Source organism: Triturus cristatus, chromosome 8, assembly GCF_964204655.1.
Source record: "Triturus cristatus chromosome 8, aTriCri1.1, whole genome shotgun sequence".
In the NCBI taxonomy this organism is placed as follows: domain Eukaryota; kingdom Metazoa; phylum Chordata; class Amphibia; order Caudata; family Salamandridae; genus Triturus; species Triturus cristatus.
The window spans coordinates 11,347,107-11,365,145 of NC_140591.1; the positions used below are offsets into that span (position 1 = coordinate 11,347,107).

The window sequence follows — 18,039 nt, forward strand, 5'->3', positions numbered from 1 at the left end:
TAGCACCATACACCTTGGACGCCTGCGACAACGTCTGCAGACTTATGTTTAGGGTATTTATAGAGTGCATGGCTGCCCAAGGGCTTCCCAGCAAACCAATACTGAAGCCACAGGAGGTTAATGGTATTGAGTAAAGAGCCAGGTCTTAACCTTTTTTCGGAAAATGGGATCAGTTCCCACGAATCTACTTCCACAACCATCCAAGCTAACTCTTACAGAGAACCTGGCTACAACCTCAGAGCTGTAAACAATGACAGCCTCAAGTGCATTCACATATCTCAGACTGCCAATAACCAACTGAAATGCGTGCTCCTCACTGCAGGTCGGCTGATAAACATGCACCCGATATTTATTACCGCATCCTCGCACATGAGCTCAATATCGTTATCCTTATGGAAACTTGGTTAAACAGCTCATCTCCTCCTACTTTAGATCTACTAGTCACCCCTAGTCATGGCATCATTCGACTACATAGACCTAAGAAGCCTGGGTGGGGGAGTAACCTGCATCTACAGCAACACCTTCTCTGTGTTTCAGTCAGAAACCACCACCCTGACTGCACGTGAATATCTTTGCATCAATATCGCTAACAACAACAGTCTCAGTTGTAAACTACACGCGTTCTACCACCCTCCTGGAGACAATCTGCCGTTCATCGAACACATCATGGAAGTCATCACAACCAACGATGATCCTCAAATGACCAAGATATTCCTCAGGGACTTTAACCTCCACTGGAATGACCTGAATGACCATGCAGTGAACTGCCTTAAATACTTTCCATCAGACCACAAATTGACCCAATTCTATGACAGCTCTACTCACAAGACAACAAAGGTGAGACACTGGACCTTATCTTTTCAAAGATGGACAACATCACATTACAGTCCATTAGCCCCTGTGACTGGACAGACCATTACCATATCACCTTCCTCATCAATGTGATGCTGACCCCGAAGAGAGCGCAACTGAAGAAAACAAAACAATGGAAAAGGAGTCTTCGAAACATAAACTCTAATGACTTCTCTACCCGCTGTAACAACACCTTGACTCCTCAAATGGTCGTGGTAGATGCCCACAACCTCACTGACTTCTACAATACCTCTATTTTAGATGTCCTTGACTCAGTCGCCCCCTTCAACAAAAAAAAATCCACCGACGTCTCTAAAGATTGGTTCAAAGGTAATCTGAATTCTGAAAGACGCAATATGAGACTGGCAGGGAGAGCCTGGAGATCCTCACCCTGCAGGGAGCACCTAAAACGCTTAAGATCAGCGAGGAACACTTACAACAGAAGAATCAGAAGTAATAAGCCAGCTTCTTTCGAACGCAGATAGACCAAGTCAGAAAACGACCCAAAAAACGTCTTGAAATTGTCAAGCAACAATCTCTTAATGTACCAAACCCACTTAGCAACGGGTCCATCACTCTCCCAAACTGTGAGGACTGGGCTTCATTCTTTTTGGAAAAAAATAAAATCTATGAAAATGACCTACAATCAGCGAGGGAACTACTTCCTGCTGTCTCGCACATCATTCCGCACACCACAAGGACCTGCCTTTGCACCCATTCTCCTCCAAACCACATACCCAAGATCAACCTGTGGATGAAGCGTCTAACTGCCCTCAACTTTACCCCTCACGTTATAGACTCTGTTAGATCCTTGGGAATTACACTAGACAATACCTGAATATGCACAATCACATCAGCACTGTCACCAAAGGAGCGAATGACCAGGTGAGCAGTTTAAGGAAACTTAAACCCGTCCTCCCTCAGGACCACGTTAAACTTGCATTCCAAGCTCTTGTATTGATTACGAAAGCGGCACACTGTGTGGCTTGCCTAGATACAAGCTGGCCCCTCTAAGGCCCTCCCTTAACCTGCCAGACTTGTCGCCAGAGCAAAAAGAAATGATCACATCTCCCTGGATCTAAAATCCCTGAACTGGCTCCCTGATGAGGCAAGAATACAACTAAAGATTGCGTTATTACTCATTTCTGATGATCACATTTTTACCCTAAGATCGCACCTTTTGTTTATTGATTTTATACTTGTCTGTAATTCATTTACTGATTTGGCTACTACATTCCTGACTCTCTAAGGAGGTGAAGCTTATTATTCTGTTAATCCTCAATGTCTGTTCCTTGCTCGTATCTGTGACTGGTTTCGATCTCACACCTACATCCTGCTTCCCCTTCACGTAAAGCACTCTGATAACCTCTAGGGTCATGTTTGTTCTATATAAAACTTTATAAATAAGTCTACCATTGCAGTCTACGATGCCACGAAGGCTGGTAATGAGTGAGACTCCATTGTGGTCTACGGTGCCACGAATGCTGGTAAAGCGTGACCACCACCCGGGCGTCACTTTTTTGGGAGCGGCGGCGAGCGCAAGGTTCATTTTATTTGTTTTTTCGCCAGCACACGCAGCTTGTCGTTGTCTGTCGACAGCACCCCCCGCTCATCTGTCGCCAGCAACCCCCACACACTCTTGCCTGCACTGGGCAGCAAACTAAGGGATAGCCCGGGCAGCAACAGCTCTAGATACGCCACTGCCTTCCAGCTACAGTGACAAAAACAAAGCCACTGCCTACAGCTGCAGTGACACAAACAAAGCCACTACCTACAGCTACAGTGACAAAAACAAAGCCACTGCCTTCCAGCTACACTGACAAAAACAAAGCCACTGCCTACAGCTACAGTGACAAAAACAAAGCCACTGCCGACAGCTACAGTGACAAAAACAAAGCCACTGCCGACAGCTACAGTGACACAAACAAAGCCGCTACCTACAGCTACAGTGACAAAAACAAAGCCACTGCCTTCCAGCTACACTGACAAAAACAAAGCCACTGCCTACAGCGACACAAACAAAGCCACTACCTACAGCTACAGTGACAAAAACAAAGCCACTGCCTACAGCGACACAAACAAAGCCACTACCTTCCAGCTACAGTGATAAAAACAAAGCCACTGCCTACAGCTGCAGTGACACAAACAAAGCCACTACCTTCCAGCTACAGTGATAAAAACAAAGCCACTGCCTACAGCTGCAGTGACACAAACAAAGCCACTACCTTCCAGCTACAGTGATAAAAACAAAGCCACTGCCTACAGCTGCAGTGACACAAACAAAGCCACTGCCTTCCAGCTACAGTGACAAAAACAAAGCCACTGCCGACAGCTACAGTGACACAAACAAAGCCACTGCCTACAGCGACACAAACAAAGCCACTACCTACAGCTACAGTGACAAAAACAAAGCCACTGCCTTCCAGCTACACTGACAAAAAGAAAGCCACTGCCTACAGCGACACAAACAAAGCCACTACCTACAGCTACAGTGACAAAAACAAAGCCACTGCCTACAGCTACACTGACAAAAACAAAGCCACTGCCTTCCAGCTACAGTGATAAAAACAAAGCCACTGCCTACAGCTGCAGTGACACAAACAAAGCCACTGCCTTCCAGCTACACTGACAAAAACAAAGCCACTGCGTACAGCTACAGTGACAAAAACAAAGCCACTGCCTACAGCGACACAAACAAAGCCACTACCTACAGCTACAGTGACAAAAACAAAGCCACTGCCTTCCAGCTACACTGACAAAAACAAAGCCACTGCGTACAGCTACAGTGACACAAACAAAGCCACTACCTACAGCTACAGTGACAAAAACAAAGCCACTGCCTTCCAGCTTCAGTGCTAAAAACGAAGCCACTGCCTTCCAGGTGCAGTGCTAAAAACCACGCCACTGCCTTCCAACTATAGTGATAAAAACAAAGCCACTGCCTACAGCGACACAAACAAAGCCACTACCTACAGCTACAGAGACAAAAACAAAGCCACTGCCTTCCAGCTACACTGACAAAAACATAGCCACTGCGTACAGCTACAGTGATAAAAAACAAAGCCGCTGCCTTCCAGCTACACTGACAAAAACAAAGCCACTGCCTACAGCTACAGTGCTAAAACAAAGCCACTGCCTTCCACCTAGAGTGATAAAGCAAAGCCACTGCTTTCCACCTGCAGTGACAAAAACAAAGCCACTGCCTTCCACCTAGAGTGATAAAGCAAAGCCACTGCTTTCCACCTGCAGTGACAAAACCAAAGCCACTGCCTTCCAGCTAGAGTGACAAAAACAAAGCCACTGCTTTCCAGCTACACTGGCAAAGCCAAACCACTGCCTACAGCTACAGTGATAAAAACAAAGCCACTGCATTCCGGCTAGAGTGATAAAAACAAAGCCACTGCCTTCCAACTACAGTGATAAAAACAAAGCCACTACCTACAGCTACAGTGACACAAACAAAGTCACTACCTACAGCTACAGTGACACAAACAAAGCCACTACCTACAGCTACAGTGACAAAAACAAAGTCACTGCCTTCCAGCTACACTGACAAAAACAAAGGCACTGCGCACAGCTACAGTGACAAAAACAAAGCCACTGAGTACAGCTACAGTGACAAAAAACAAAGCCACTGCCTTCCGGCTACACTGATAAAAACAAAGCCACTGTCTTCCAGCTACAGTGATAAAAACAAAGCCACTGCCTACAACTACAGTGATAAATACAAAGCCACCGCCTTCCGGCTACACTGATAAAAACAAAGCCACTGTCTTCCAGCTACAGTGATAAAAACAAAGCCACTGCCTACAACTACAGTGATAAATACAAAGCCACCGCCTTCCGGCTACACTGATAAAAACAAAGCCACCGCCTTCCGGCTACACTGATAAAAACAAAGCCACTGTGTAACCAAACATGTCACTTTCTGCACTCCTGCCAGGGCACAGTTGCCACAGTGACCTTCAAAAAAGATGATGGCGTCCTTCGATTAAACTATAGATTGATCCGTTTAGCTGATATTATTGCTACGAAAATATCATACTACCAGATTTGGCAGCCTGGATCTCAACTAGTGACTTATGGGTCTATTACAATGGCGGGCGGAACGTAACAGCAAATGGGACCCAGGGCCGGACTCGGAACCAAAACCGGCCCAGGCAAAGTGCTCGGCAGGACCCCCGGGGGGTTGGGGGTGCCGCCGAGCTCTTTGCCAGGGCCGGTTTTCGGCCGATTTTGTTACAGGACCGAAAACGGCCCTGTAACAAAAACGGCCCCCAGGGTCCCAAAACGCCCCCCCCCCCACCCGTGCGGCCCACCGGGGGACTGCCCGGTGCCTGCTACGGCCAGTACGGCCCTGATGGGACCGCCCACCATATGTGCGGCGGTCCCGCGAATCAAATTAGGATGCGCCTGCCACACACTGGGTGCATCCCGCATTTTCTACATTGCGGCGGGCGTTGCTGTCAGCAGCACCCGCAGTAATGTAAAAAAGGCATGTCGTGCATCTGCATGCACAACGTAGCAGGCACCGCGCGGTGCCTGCCACCTTGTGCATGCAAATGTGATACCCCCATGTGCATCCCCCACCTCCCCAACATCCTCGGGGCCCACAATGGGCCCCTGAAAATGATATCCACCTGGCTTTCCATGGCGGGACCTCCGCCATGGAAAGCCTTGCAGCTCCGCACATCATGATATGGATGGGGGTGTCTTGCAGACACCGCCACCATATCTGAGCCCTTTTCCGCCCGTCGCCTGTCTGACCGGCAGAAAACTGGCAGACGGTCTTTCCGTCTGCCGGCTTCCCCACCGCCATCATGATTTGGCGGGGGGAAATGGTATGCGGGCGGTGGGAATTGGCGGGCGGATCGCCACCGATCTGCCTGCCAACCTCATCGACCCCTTAGTTTCCTTTGAGAAGAGGAGACTCTAGTCCACTGCTGGGCACTGCTGGGCACTGCTGGGCACTGCTGCGCTCCATGGACATTGCCTCAGATGTCAAGGGAACCAGCTTTGGAAGACTGTTCTCTTTCACTAACACTCACATTATCAGGGAATCAAGATCAATTCTAGACAGGCTGGCAGACAATTCTCTGACGTAAGAGATTTTTAAATCCAGTGTATGATTCAATCCTCTCTTCTCGTGCTTGACATTGGCAACTAGGGTCAAAGATACCAAGGGAAATTGTATTCGTGTTTAGTTGTACATCTTTCGGAGTTCACATATTGTTAGACTGCTTAAATGTTTTGACCACCTTTATTTCCAGAATGCAATGCTAGGTCCACTCAAACGTCTATGAAGTTATCGGAAAAATGTTATTTATTTAGATGTAATGATTTGCCACGGTCGATAGTTAATCTCACTAAAACGGCACTGCCAAACGCTGTAAGCTGTTTTATATATATGCATTGTATTAGTTTAATAGACTAACCTATTTAAATAAACGGTATTCTCATACTGGAGTGAGCCCTGTTGTCTGTGACCCCGCCGAGGCCGGTCACACAGTCCTGCAGTAGGTCCGGCTCTGTGAGGGTCTATTCTACTTACAATGCGGTTCTAGGTTTCAGAGATAATAGCGCGTCTGGTGCTCTAGCACCCAGGCGCAAACAAACATTGGCTGCTGTAGGATGAAGGCACGTGGCGAACAGGCGCTGTGCACTGCGCACCCCCAGCCCCCTACTTTCTGTGGTTAGTAGCGTGCTACAGGAAGTGTATGTGTGAACTGTGGTGAGCTCGGAGTTGCAGCAGCAGAGTCTGTACTCAGTGCTAAACTGAGCTCACAGGCGATGAAGAAGGAGATATAACCACCCCCACCCCCCCCCTCTGCCTGCAGCACCCGTCTGAAGACCCCAACACAGCCCCCTGCGACAGCACGGTGAGCGGGCGACTGCACTGGCGCTGCACGCGAGGGCTGCGGGTTCCACAGTATGGCTGACCGGGCAGGGTAGATGTTTTACAGTGTGGTGCCCCCGGCAGGGTAGATGTTGTACAGCGTGGTGCCCCCGGCAGGGTAGATGTTGTACAGCGTGGTGCCCCGGGCAGGGTAAATGTTCTACATGTTGGTGCTCCCGGCTGGGTAGATGTTTTATAGTGTGGTGCCCCTGGCAGGGTAGATGTTGTACAGTGTGGTGCACCTGGCAGGGTAGATGTTTTGTATTGTGGTGCCCCGGGCAGGGTAGATGTTTTACAGTGTGGTGCCCCCGCAGGGTAGATGTTTTACAGTGTGGTGCCCCCGCAGGGTAGATGTCTTACAGTGTAGTGCCCCCGCGGGGTAGATGTTTTACAGTGTGGTGCCCCGGCAGGGTAAATGTTCTACATGTTGGTGCTCCCGGCTGGGTAGATGTTTTACAGTGTGGTGCCCCCGCAGGGTAGATGTCTTACAGTGTGGTGCCCCCGCAGGGTAGATGTCTTACAGTGTAGTGCCCCCGCGGGGTAGATGTTTTACAGTGTGGTGCCCCGGCAGGGTAAATGTTCTACATGTTGGTGCTCCTGGCTGGGTAGATGTTTTACAGTGTGATGCCCCTGGCAGGGTAGATGTTGTAAAGTGTGGTGCCCCTGGCAGGGTAGAATTTGTACAGTGTGGTGCCCCTGGAAGGGTAGATGTTGTACAGTGTGGTGCCCCTGGCAGGGTAGATGTTGTACAGTGTGGTGCCCCTGGCAGGGTAGATGTTGTACAGTGTGGTGCCTCTGGCAGGGTAGATGTTCTACAGTGTGGTGCCCCTGGGAGCGTAGATGTTTTACAGTGTGGTGCCCCTGGCAGGGTAGATGTTGTACAGCGTGGTGCCCCCGGCAGGGTAGATGTTGTACAGCGTGGTGCCCCCGGCAGGGTAGATGTTGTACAGCGTGGTGCCCCTGGCAGGGTACATGTTATACAGTGTGGTGCCCCTGGCAGGGTAGATGTTTTGTATTGTGGTGCCCCGGGCAGGGTAGATGTTTTACAGTGTGGTGCCCCTGGCAGGGTAGATGTTTTACAGTGTGGTGCCCCCGCAGGGTAGATGTTTTACAGTGTAGTGCCCCCGCGGGGTAGATGTTTTACAGTGTGGTGCCCCGGGCAGGGTAAATGTTCTACATGTTGGTGCTCCCGGCTGGGTAGATGTTTTATAGTGTGGTGCCCCTGGCAGGGTAGATGTTGTAAAGTGTGGTGCCCCTGGCAGGGTAGATGTTGTACAGTGTGGTGCCCCTGGAAGGGTAGATGTTGTACAGTGTGGTGCCCCTGGCAGGGTAGATGTTGTACAGTGTGGTGCCCCTGGCAGGGTAGATGTTGTACAGTGTGGTGCCTCTGGCAGGGTAGATGTTCTACAGTGTGGTGCCCCTGGCAGGGTAGATGTTCTACAGTGTGGTGCCCCTAGCAGGGTAGATGTTCTACAGTGTGGTGCCCCTGGTAGTGTAGATGTTGTACAGTGTGGTGCCCCTGGCAGGGTAGATGTTCTAGAGTGTGGTGCCCCTGGCAGGGTGGATGTTTTACAGTGTGGTGCCCCTAGCAGGGTGGATGTTGTACAGTGTGATGCCCCTGGCTGTATAGATGTTGTACAGTGTGGTGCCCCTGGCAGGGTAGATGTTGTACAGTGTGGTGACCCTGGCAGGGTAGATGTTCTACAGTGTGGTGCCCCTGGCAGGGTAGATGTTCTACAGTGTGGTGCCCCTGGCAGGGTAGATGTTCTACAGTGTGGTGCCCCTGGCAGGGTAGATGTTGTACAGTGTGGTGCCCCTAGCAGGGTAGATGTTCTACAGTGTGGTGCCCCTGGGAGCGTAGATGTTTTACAGTGTAGTGCCCCTGGTAGTGTAGATGTTGTACAGTGTGGTGCCCCTGGCAGGGTAGATATTTAGAGTGTGGTGCCCTTGGCAGGGTAGATATTTAGAGTGTGGTGCCCCTGGCAGGGTAGATGTTCTACAGGGTGGTACCCTTGGCAGGGTAGATATTTAGAGTGTGGTGCCCCTCGCAGGGTAGATGTTCTACTGGGTGGTACCCTGGTGGGGTAGATGTTTTACAGTGAGGTGCCCCTCGCAGGGTAGATGTTCTACAGTGTGGTGCCCCTGACAGGATAGATGTTCTACAGTGTGGTGCCCCTGGCAGGGTAGATGTTCTAGAGTGTGGTGCCCCTGGCAGGGTAGATGTTTTACAGCGTGGTGCCCCTGGCAGGGTAGATGTTCTACAGTGTGGTGCCCCTGGCAGGGTAGATGTTCTACAGTGTGGTGCCCCTGGCAGGGTAGATGTTTTACAGTGTGGTGCCCCTGGCAGGGTAAATATTAACAGTGTGGTGCCCCGGGCAGGGTAAATGTTCTACATGTTGGTACCTCTGGCAGGGTAGATGTTCAACAGTGCGGTGCCCCTAGCAGGGTGGATGTTGTACAGTGTGATGCCCCTGGCCGGATAGATGTTCTACAGTGTGTTGCCCCTGGTAGCGTAGATGTTTTACAGTGTGGTACCCCTGGTAGCGTAGATGTTGTACAGTGTGGTGCCCCTGGCAGGGTAGATTTTCTACAGTGTGGTGCCCTGGCAGGGTAGATGTTCTACAGTGTGGTGCCCCTGGCAGGGTAGATGTTCTACTGTGTGGTGCCCTGGCAGGGTAGATGTTCTACTGTTCAGTGCCCTTGGCAGGGTAGATGTTCTACAGTGTGGTGCCCCCGGTAGGGTGGATGTTCTACAGTGTGGTGCCCTTGGCAGGGTAGATATTTAGAGTGTGGTGCGCTTGGCAGAGTAGATATTTAGAGTGTGGTGCCCCTCGCAGGGTAGATGTTCTATAGGGTGGTGCCCTGGTGGGATAGATGTTTTACAGTGAGGTGCCCCTCGCAGGGTAGATGTTCTACAGGGTGGTGACCTGGTAAGGTAGATGTTCTACTGTGTGGTGCCCTGGCAGGGTAGATGTTTTACAGTGTGGTGCCCTTGGCAGGGTAGATGTGGTGCCCTTGGCAGGGTAGATGTGTACAGTGTGGTGCCCTTGACAGGGTAGATGTTCTACTGTGTGGTGCCCCTGGCAGGGTAGATGTTCTAGAGTGTGGTGCCCCAGGCAGGGTAGATGTTTTACAGTGTGGTGCCCCTGGTAGCGTAGATGTTCTACTGTGTGGTGCCCCGGCAGGTTAGATGTGTACAGTGTGGTGCCCTTGGCAGGGTAGATGTTTTACAGTGTGGTGCCCCTGGTAGCGTAGATGTTCTACTGTGTGGTGCCCTTGGCAGGGTAGATGTTTTACAGTGTGGTGCCCCTGGTAGCGTAGATGTTCTACTGTGTGGTGCTCCCGGCAGGGTAGATGTGTACAGTGTGGTGCCCTTGGCAGGGTAGATGTTCTACTGTGTGGTGCCCTGACAGGGTAGATGTTTTACAGTGTGGTGCCCCTGGTAGCGTAGATGTTCTACTGTGTGGTGCCCTTGGCAGGGTAGATGTTTTACAGTGTGGTGCCCCTGGTAGTGTAGATGTTCTACTGTGTGGTGCTCCCGGCAGGGTAGATGTGTACAGTGTGGTGCCCTTGGCAGGGTAGATGTTCTACTGTGTGGTGCCCTGACAGGGTAGATGTTCTAGAGTGTGGTGCCCTTGGCAGCGTAGATGTTCTACAGTGTGGTACCCCTGGCATTGTAGATGTTCTAGAGTGGAGTTCCCTGGCAGGGTAGATGTTCTAGAGTTTGGTGCCCCGGCAGGGTAGATGTTCTACTGTGTGGTGCCCTTGGCAGGGTAGATGTTCTACTGTGTGGTGCCCTGGCAGGGTAGATGTTCTACTGTGTGGTGCCCTGGCAGGGTAGATGTTCTAGAGTGTGGCACCCCAGGGAGGGTAGATATTTAGAGTGTGGTTCCCCTGGCAGGGTCGATGTTTTACAGTGTGTGGCAGTTCATTCTATACAGGGCCATTATAGGATCATTGCAGGGTCTGGGCAGATCTTTGTGTTTAGAGTCCCTGTGGACCATTTAACTCTGAACCTCTGGGGGGTGGTGTTTGCCACTCTCCACAGTTGGGCGGTCTGCAGGTACCCCAGGGGTCCCAGAGCTCATGGCACTGGGTCATCATGTCGGTGGGCCCTGTGGTTCGTTGTACACAGGTTACCTGCATATGGATCCTTGTGTCAAGGGCTGTGAAGACCATTGCATTGACCCGCCTGCTGTGGGTACAACCCACCCCTCTACTGATGCGGTCATTGTTTACACCAGGCTTACAGGTCAACTACAAAGGGTCAGCGGCTGAAGAGCCCTCTGAGGCAATCCGCATCAGCAGACCTGTGGGATAGGACCATCTACCTAATGTCCAACAACTTGAACTAAGTCTGGTTAAACCTATTGGGGCAGATCTCGCGGGCCGCGAGTCATTTTGCTGCACGGCGCTGGGTTAGTTTTGAAGCACAGGGATGCGACATATTTACAACAATATGTTGTATCTCTGTGCTTCCCCATGCGGGGTAAACACCCCTTACCACGCATACGTCACCCCACATGTTACAACAACCGCATTGTAACAACACGTACCATCACCCCGCAGGTCGTTACAACGACTTGTGGAGGGGGGAGAAGGTGATGGATTTAAAATCCAACTCCTTCCCTACTGTCCGCATAGACTGGAGTTGGAATAGTGAATGATAATAATCCAACATCCAGCGCCCCCCTCCGCAAGTCGTTATTATGACGTGCTGGGTAATGGTATGCGTTGTTACAACGCGGTTGTTGTAACAACTGCGTTGTAACAACATGCGGGGTGAGGGAAAGCAGACAAAAGAGGCATATTCCCCTGCACAGGCGCACAAACTGCTGCCATGTGCCGGCGCAGGCACCCTTGTACCATGGTGCAAGGATGCCTGCATCGTGGAAAGATTGTTTTTGTGCAGGAAGGGGCACCTTCCTGCACAAAAACAATAAATTGAGGTGATTTCCTCTTCCAATATGTGCCGTAGAATGCAGCACACATTGAAAGAGGGAACAAAAAGAGGAGAAGTGAAAACATTTCTCCTCGTTGCACCTCGCCACGCCACCCTTAGGGTGTCTTAGCATTCTGGCGCGTTTTCAGTTTTTACGATTTCTCGTAAATCTGGAAATGCATCAGTGGACATGGGTGTTGTATGGGAACACCCACAGCAACATCCATGTCACATCCCTAACACGCAAAGTGTTGCGTGAACAGGGGCGATATTTACAAGTCCTAAACACACCGTCCACTTGTTTTTAATACCATATGGCCGCCACTCACATTACAATTTAATAGGCAACCATAATGGCTTTTTAAATCACTCACTCATTCTCTTCACGGGCCCCCACTTAGCTTAGAAGTGCATCCGTGTCGTCAGGTTTATGCCCGCCCTCCATCAAACCACGTTTTTGGAGGGCGAGAACTGGCCAATGATGAAGCATGACACCAGGTGGTGTGCGAGACCAGTCCGTAACTTTTAATGAGATGTCTCCACTTCTTTAAGAAAGCACTGTAAATAAAAAATAAAAAATAAAAAAATCTTGGTCACTAAACTGGGAGCGGCTCGTATGTGGTAAACATTCGATATTAGAGGCTGTCTGCTCCCAGTGCCCTATCCCTCTAATTCCCTCCTCAAGGGTTTCCTGGGGATAGTGTGGTTCATACAGCGATATTTACAAGCACAGGTTAAATCACGCAGGGTGACTTTACCTCTGCTTGTATATTTCACTCAGCAGGCTGCGCCACCCGTGCGTCACGCAACGTGATGCACCGGCGGCGCAAGGGGATTGTAAATCTGCCCCATAGTGCCTCGATCACGTGAAGGTTACTGGAGCCCCATAAACATGTAGTGAGAGCTATTCTGAGCCTCTTCATTGAAATCTTAACGCAGCCCGCTCGATTTGGCAGTCTCGTAGTGATAAAGCCTCGCGCCCTCTCATTTGGAGTGACAAAGCCTCCTGCCCTGCCTTTTGGAGTGATATAGGTCTGCACCCTCTCGTTTGGAGTGATAAAGCCTCCTGCACTGTCCTTTGGAGTGATAAAACCTCCTGCCCTGTCCTTTGGAGTGATATAGGTTTGCACCCTCTCGTTTGGAGTGATAAAGCTTCGTGCCCTCTCGTTTGAGTGATAAAGCCTTGCGCCATCTCATTTGGAGTGATAAAGCCTCGCGCCCTCTCATTTGGAGTGATAAAGCCTCGCGCCCTCTCATTTGGAGTGATAAAGCCTCGCGCCCTCTCGTTTGGAGTGATATAGGTTTGCACCCTCTCGTTTGGAGTGATAAAGCCTCCTGCACTGTCCTTTGGACTGATATAGGTTTGCACCCTCTCGTTTGGAGTGATAAAGCCTCGTGCCCTCTCGTTTGAGTGATAAAGCCTCGCGCCCTCTCATTTGGAGTGACAAAGCCTCCTGCCCTGCCTTTTGGAGTGATATAGGTTTGCACCCTCTCGTTTGGAGTGATAAAGCCTCGCGCCCTCTCATTTGGAGTGATAAAGCCTCGCACCCTCTCGTTTGGAGTGATATAGCTTTGCACCCTCTCGTTTGGAGTGATAAAGCCTCGTGCCCTCTCGTTTGAGTGATAAAGCCTCCGCCCTCTCATTTGGAGTGATAAAGCCTCGCGCCCTCTCATTTGGAGTGATAAAGCCTCGCGCCCTCTCATTTGGAGTGATAAAGCCTTGCGCCCTCTCGTTTGGAGTGATAAAGCCTCGCGCCCTCTCGTTTGGAGTGATAAAGCCTCGCGCCCTCTCATTTGGAGTGACAAAGCCTCCTGCCCTGCCTTTTGGAGTGATATAGGTTTGTTCCCTCTTGTTTGGAGTGATAAAGCCTCGTGCCCTCTCGTTTGAGTGATAAAGCCTCGCGCCCTCTCATTTGGAGTGACAAAGCCTCCTGCCCTGCCTTTTGGAGTGATATAGGTTTGCACCCTCTCGTTTGGAGTGATAAAGCCTCGTGCCCTCTCGTTTGAGTGATAAAGCCTCGCGCCCTCTCATTTGGCGTGATAAAGCCTCGCACCCTCTCGTTTGGAGTGATAAAGCCTCGCACCCTCTCGTTTGGAGTGATAAAGCCTCGTGCCCTCTCATTTGGAGTGATAAAGCCTCGCGCCCTCTCATTTGGAGTGATAAAGCCTCGCACCCTCTCATTTGGAGTGATAAAGCCTCGCGCCCTCTCATTTGGAGTGATAAAGCCTCGCGCCCTCTCGTTTGGAGTGATATAGCTTTGCACCCTCTCGTTGTTCAATGTGTTGTAGGACAGTCTGGTGACCAAGCTGAGCTCATCATCTTGTGAAAGGGAGCTGTGTCTTTTCTGTCTCACTCTCTCCACCGCACCCCTTTTATAGTTCTGCATTTGGGCTGACTGCTCCGACTCAAATGTCTTCCTCATGGGAGCTTCTATGAGCTAGGTTCTAGTGAGTATAGTCAATAAAACCCAGTCCTCAATGAAAGGATAACCCCCCCACCCCCCCTTCACCCCCAGCTGCAAAAACAAATCGAGATTTAAGCAGAGTCCAGTGTTATATTTGATACTCTTCAATATCAATCAATACACTCAACGCAGCCCCGCTCCGCCCAATCAGCTCGATCTAAGACCGGTCGGTTCAGTGCAATTCAATGTAATGATTCTGTTGATATAATGACGTACATTAGTTATCCCTGGAATCAGTATTCAGACATGATCTTCAGATGATGAAAAGCCAGGGTTAGTTTTCAAAGCATGAGAAAGAGATGTGAAAATGAAAGTGAAAGCAAAAAGAGAGGCTCCACAGAAATCCACAAAGTGCCCGGCTTGTTGTTTAGCTTCCTCTTGCACAACATGAGGCCGGAAGTGTATTGTGATTGGTTGTTTACTCTATTACGGAACCTGAAACAGAGTTAACTCCTTCCTCACTCACAACTCGAGCTCCTCCTCCTCTCCCCAGACCCCGTTTGAGGTATCTGGTGAGCCGTGCGGGGGTGGGGTATTGAAAAGTGCTGATCATGAAGGGCCACCTCATTGATCCTGCTTCAGGCAGTCTTGGTGCCTATAGGCCTAGAGGTCAGTCCTCTTACTTCAGTTTGATCTTACCCCATACATCGGCCAATATGTTAAACCCACTCAGTGCTGCCCCGGCAGCTATTGCAGCGGAAGAAGCTCTGATGCCGAGAGAGAAACCCCGGGTATCTTCATCATAATTCAACCCGCCTGGTGTGAGATCACCCGCAACCGATGCAGGAACAACTCTGAGGGCATTAAACCACTCCCCAGTATTTATGTCTGAGCCCAGGCGTTACTGTGGCTTTTCCGTCATATCCGAGGAACAGGATACTTCCTCTACTGTTAAAAAGGCCTTTTGTTAAAGTAAATGTGCATTTGTATTTCTATATTATTTACTTTATTGTTCAATTTATTTACATTTATCAAGCACAGACAATGCTAGATCTTGCATTAACCTGCTGTCCAGAGAAGCATCATTAGTTATACTTGGTCCTGACCATTCCTCGAATGCAAAACTGTTGAACAGATGCACCAGCTAGGTTTGCATGGATTATTTTTTTGTTTATATGTTTATTTTTAAAAGGTTTTAATAGGTTGCAATGATGAAATATTATTAATGAAATACAATTGTTTCTAGTTCCTGCAACCTTTTTAAAGTTCTTTTGAATTTTCAAATAAGTTTTCATTATAGCCTTATAGAACTCCATAGCAGGCTATATCGGCTATTAAAGGCCCACTCCCGCGTTAAAGGTCCGAGCTGAAGGCGAGGGACTTTAACAAGGGAGCGGGACTTTAATAGCCGGTATAGCCCAGCTATGACGGGCTATAAGGCTATTAGAACATTCTGCCACTAGAGGGCAGAATGTTCCAACAAATAAAACAAACGCCTCTCATAGCCCGAGGGGGTTTAAATCCCCTCGGGCTCCGAGAGGCCTTTGGAAACAACATTGGAATGTTGCTCTGCAGGCCTTTACCGGCCCGTAGAAGCCCGGAGCACTTCATGGTCTTCAACGGAACTCTCAACGTTCCAATGTTCTAATAATAATTTGAGTCTGTTGAATCTGTGTAAATCTCATCAGGATGCCCGGGGCCCTGGTACAAGTGAGCACATCGCCCCCCTTCCCTGGTTAGGTACTGAAGCACAGCCATGACTGGGGTACAGAGGGCACTTCGCATGCCAGGAGAGCATTAATGATGGCTATGCCGATGTTGGGGTCCAGTTCGAGGGAGAGTTAAAGATTTAGGACTGTCTTACTTCAACAGATTAGTGAAACAAATGCTTGCACAAGTTACACCACAATTAAGAACATTCTAGAACTGGCGCTTGTCAGGTACAAAGTGACTAGCTCATGTTTCAGTATTTGTATACTTTTGGATTAGTTGTCGGTTTCGCTGGTGGGCATCAGCTGTGGTCAGGGTAATTCCATGTAAATGTGGTGCCCACATCTTACACCTCTTCAGATGACTTGTTGGGTATTTCCAAAGAGTTGTAGGCGGATTTCAAACATGTTTCTGCACTGCTCAGTGAGACCAGCAGCTTTCAGATAACACTATTGCTGAAAGTAAGGGATAGGGGCACCAATCACCCCTGGAGAAGGGGAGAGAGAGAGGGTGCATGGAGGACAACAGTCTGAAGCGAGAAAAAGAATGAATTCTTAGGTTGGCCCAAGAATGTGTCACTCTCTAAAGGAAAACTGCTGTATTTTAAACAATGTGTGACGTATGGAAGCCACAAAACTGTTGCAGGATTGTAGGCGCAACTTCCAAAAGTCTCAGTATGTGCCTACTAAAGTACATCCGGCCCTTACATCTTTTTCATACATCAGCCTCTTAAACACCTTAGTAAAGATGAAAGGTTCTGTTTTACATTATGAATCTTTTACGAATTACTCCAATATTTATTAAATCCCTAATAACAAGTTAACCCTGTGAAAACTAATCCAAGCTATTTAAAACCCTAATCAGCATTTGTAACTATTTCCAACTGAACACATCCCCAAACTTGTTTAGAATATCTTAACTACTAATCGGGACTTTCAAAAACAAACTCCTTTTACACTAAATTCAAACTTGTTAAAAAACCCATTTGAGTTAATATAATATGTTACATTTTTTTCTCCCTACATTACCCTGATTTGAACCTGTATTACAAACAAGGTCCCCCATGGGGTCTTCCACCGATTACCCCAAAGAGAAACTCCACACAACTGGCACTGAGAGATCCAAGCGATGAAAACAGATCTCCTTCTGGAAATCCCTGAATCCCTCAATAAAGAATCATCCATTCGCGCCTTCTCCGGCATGCCCCAGATGTGGGACTCTAGCCCAGATGTGTTCATTTATGAAAGAGTTCAGGGTTCATGTCTTCAAAAAGAATTTTCTGGCCGAATCTTCCACCTCTTCAGATAACCTGCCCCAGCCTTGATCCTATGTGCCCCTTCGCTTCATGAACCTCTTGTTATCTTCGTGTGTTTTGTATTTACAACATCTTCTTTGTAAAGCGCAGTGTTGCCCTTGCGGCTAGGTCCAAATTACAAAACTTTGTAAAATAAATTAATTTATAAAAAAAAAAAAGATTGCTTTATACCCTTTTAAGTACCAATGCCACATGAATTTCGGGTGTCTAATGATTGTCCTGTGTGCTGCCGTTGGTCACCTCTTGCATCAAAATCAATGGTACATTAGATTTCATTCGGGGCACATTACTTCTGTAAATGTGAGTACTTTGAGATAGTCCATCTGACAGGTCTGACTGAAGCTTTTTGAAGTGATGTGAGCACCGAATGCCAACACTTCTTCTGATATTCTTAATTGTGCTCTACTTGGACGTAAAATATGAAATTTGTTACAGAAAATGTGAGAAAAACCTAAAATATAGGAACGACCTAATGTTCGTAAAGAGAGAGCAGTGAATATGTAGCTGGAAAGTAATGACGGCTGCTATTCGTAATAATGACGTAGAGTTACTTTGATACTTGGTCGCGAATAGCTCAAGATCCCATCCAAAGATCTCTAGCTAAGAAACCTCACAAGTGTGGGGGGAATGTTTTTAGAGTTTGTAGCACACCAGACAGTCCACTCATTTGCATATCAAAGTTGCCTTTCAATTCTCTTCTTTATTGAACAATAGGAATGCTGAACTAGGGCCTGTGATGTCTAAATATCCCAGTGGTGTCCATGAAAAGAGGACTTGAAGGGGTGGAGTGGTGTTGTGGGCCACTGTTCCTTCTGGCTCTGGAATGGTCCGTCCGGTTCAGTTTTCAAAGCGGGCGCTGTCACTTTCTGCTCCAACAAGAGGCTGAGAGTGTTCTTAAAACGATCACCGGAGGTGATGC

At 48.8% G+C, this 18,039-nt stretch overlaps 1 protein-coding gene across 1 annotated transcript in view; it reads left to right on the forward strand.

The window, feature by feature from the left end:
- The first annotated feature begins 6,614 nt into the window (after positions 1-6,614).
- Positions 6,615-18,039, forward strand: part of LOC146799830 (kelch-like protein 13) — a 241,060-nt gene continuing 229,635 nt past the window's right edge. The window contains exon 1 of the mRNA XM_085620722.1: positions 6,615-6,731. The gene's annotated coding sequence lies outside the window, so the exon portion shown is untranslated. The remainder of the gene's footprint in view (positions 6,732-18,039) is intronic.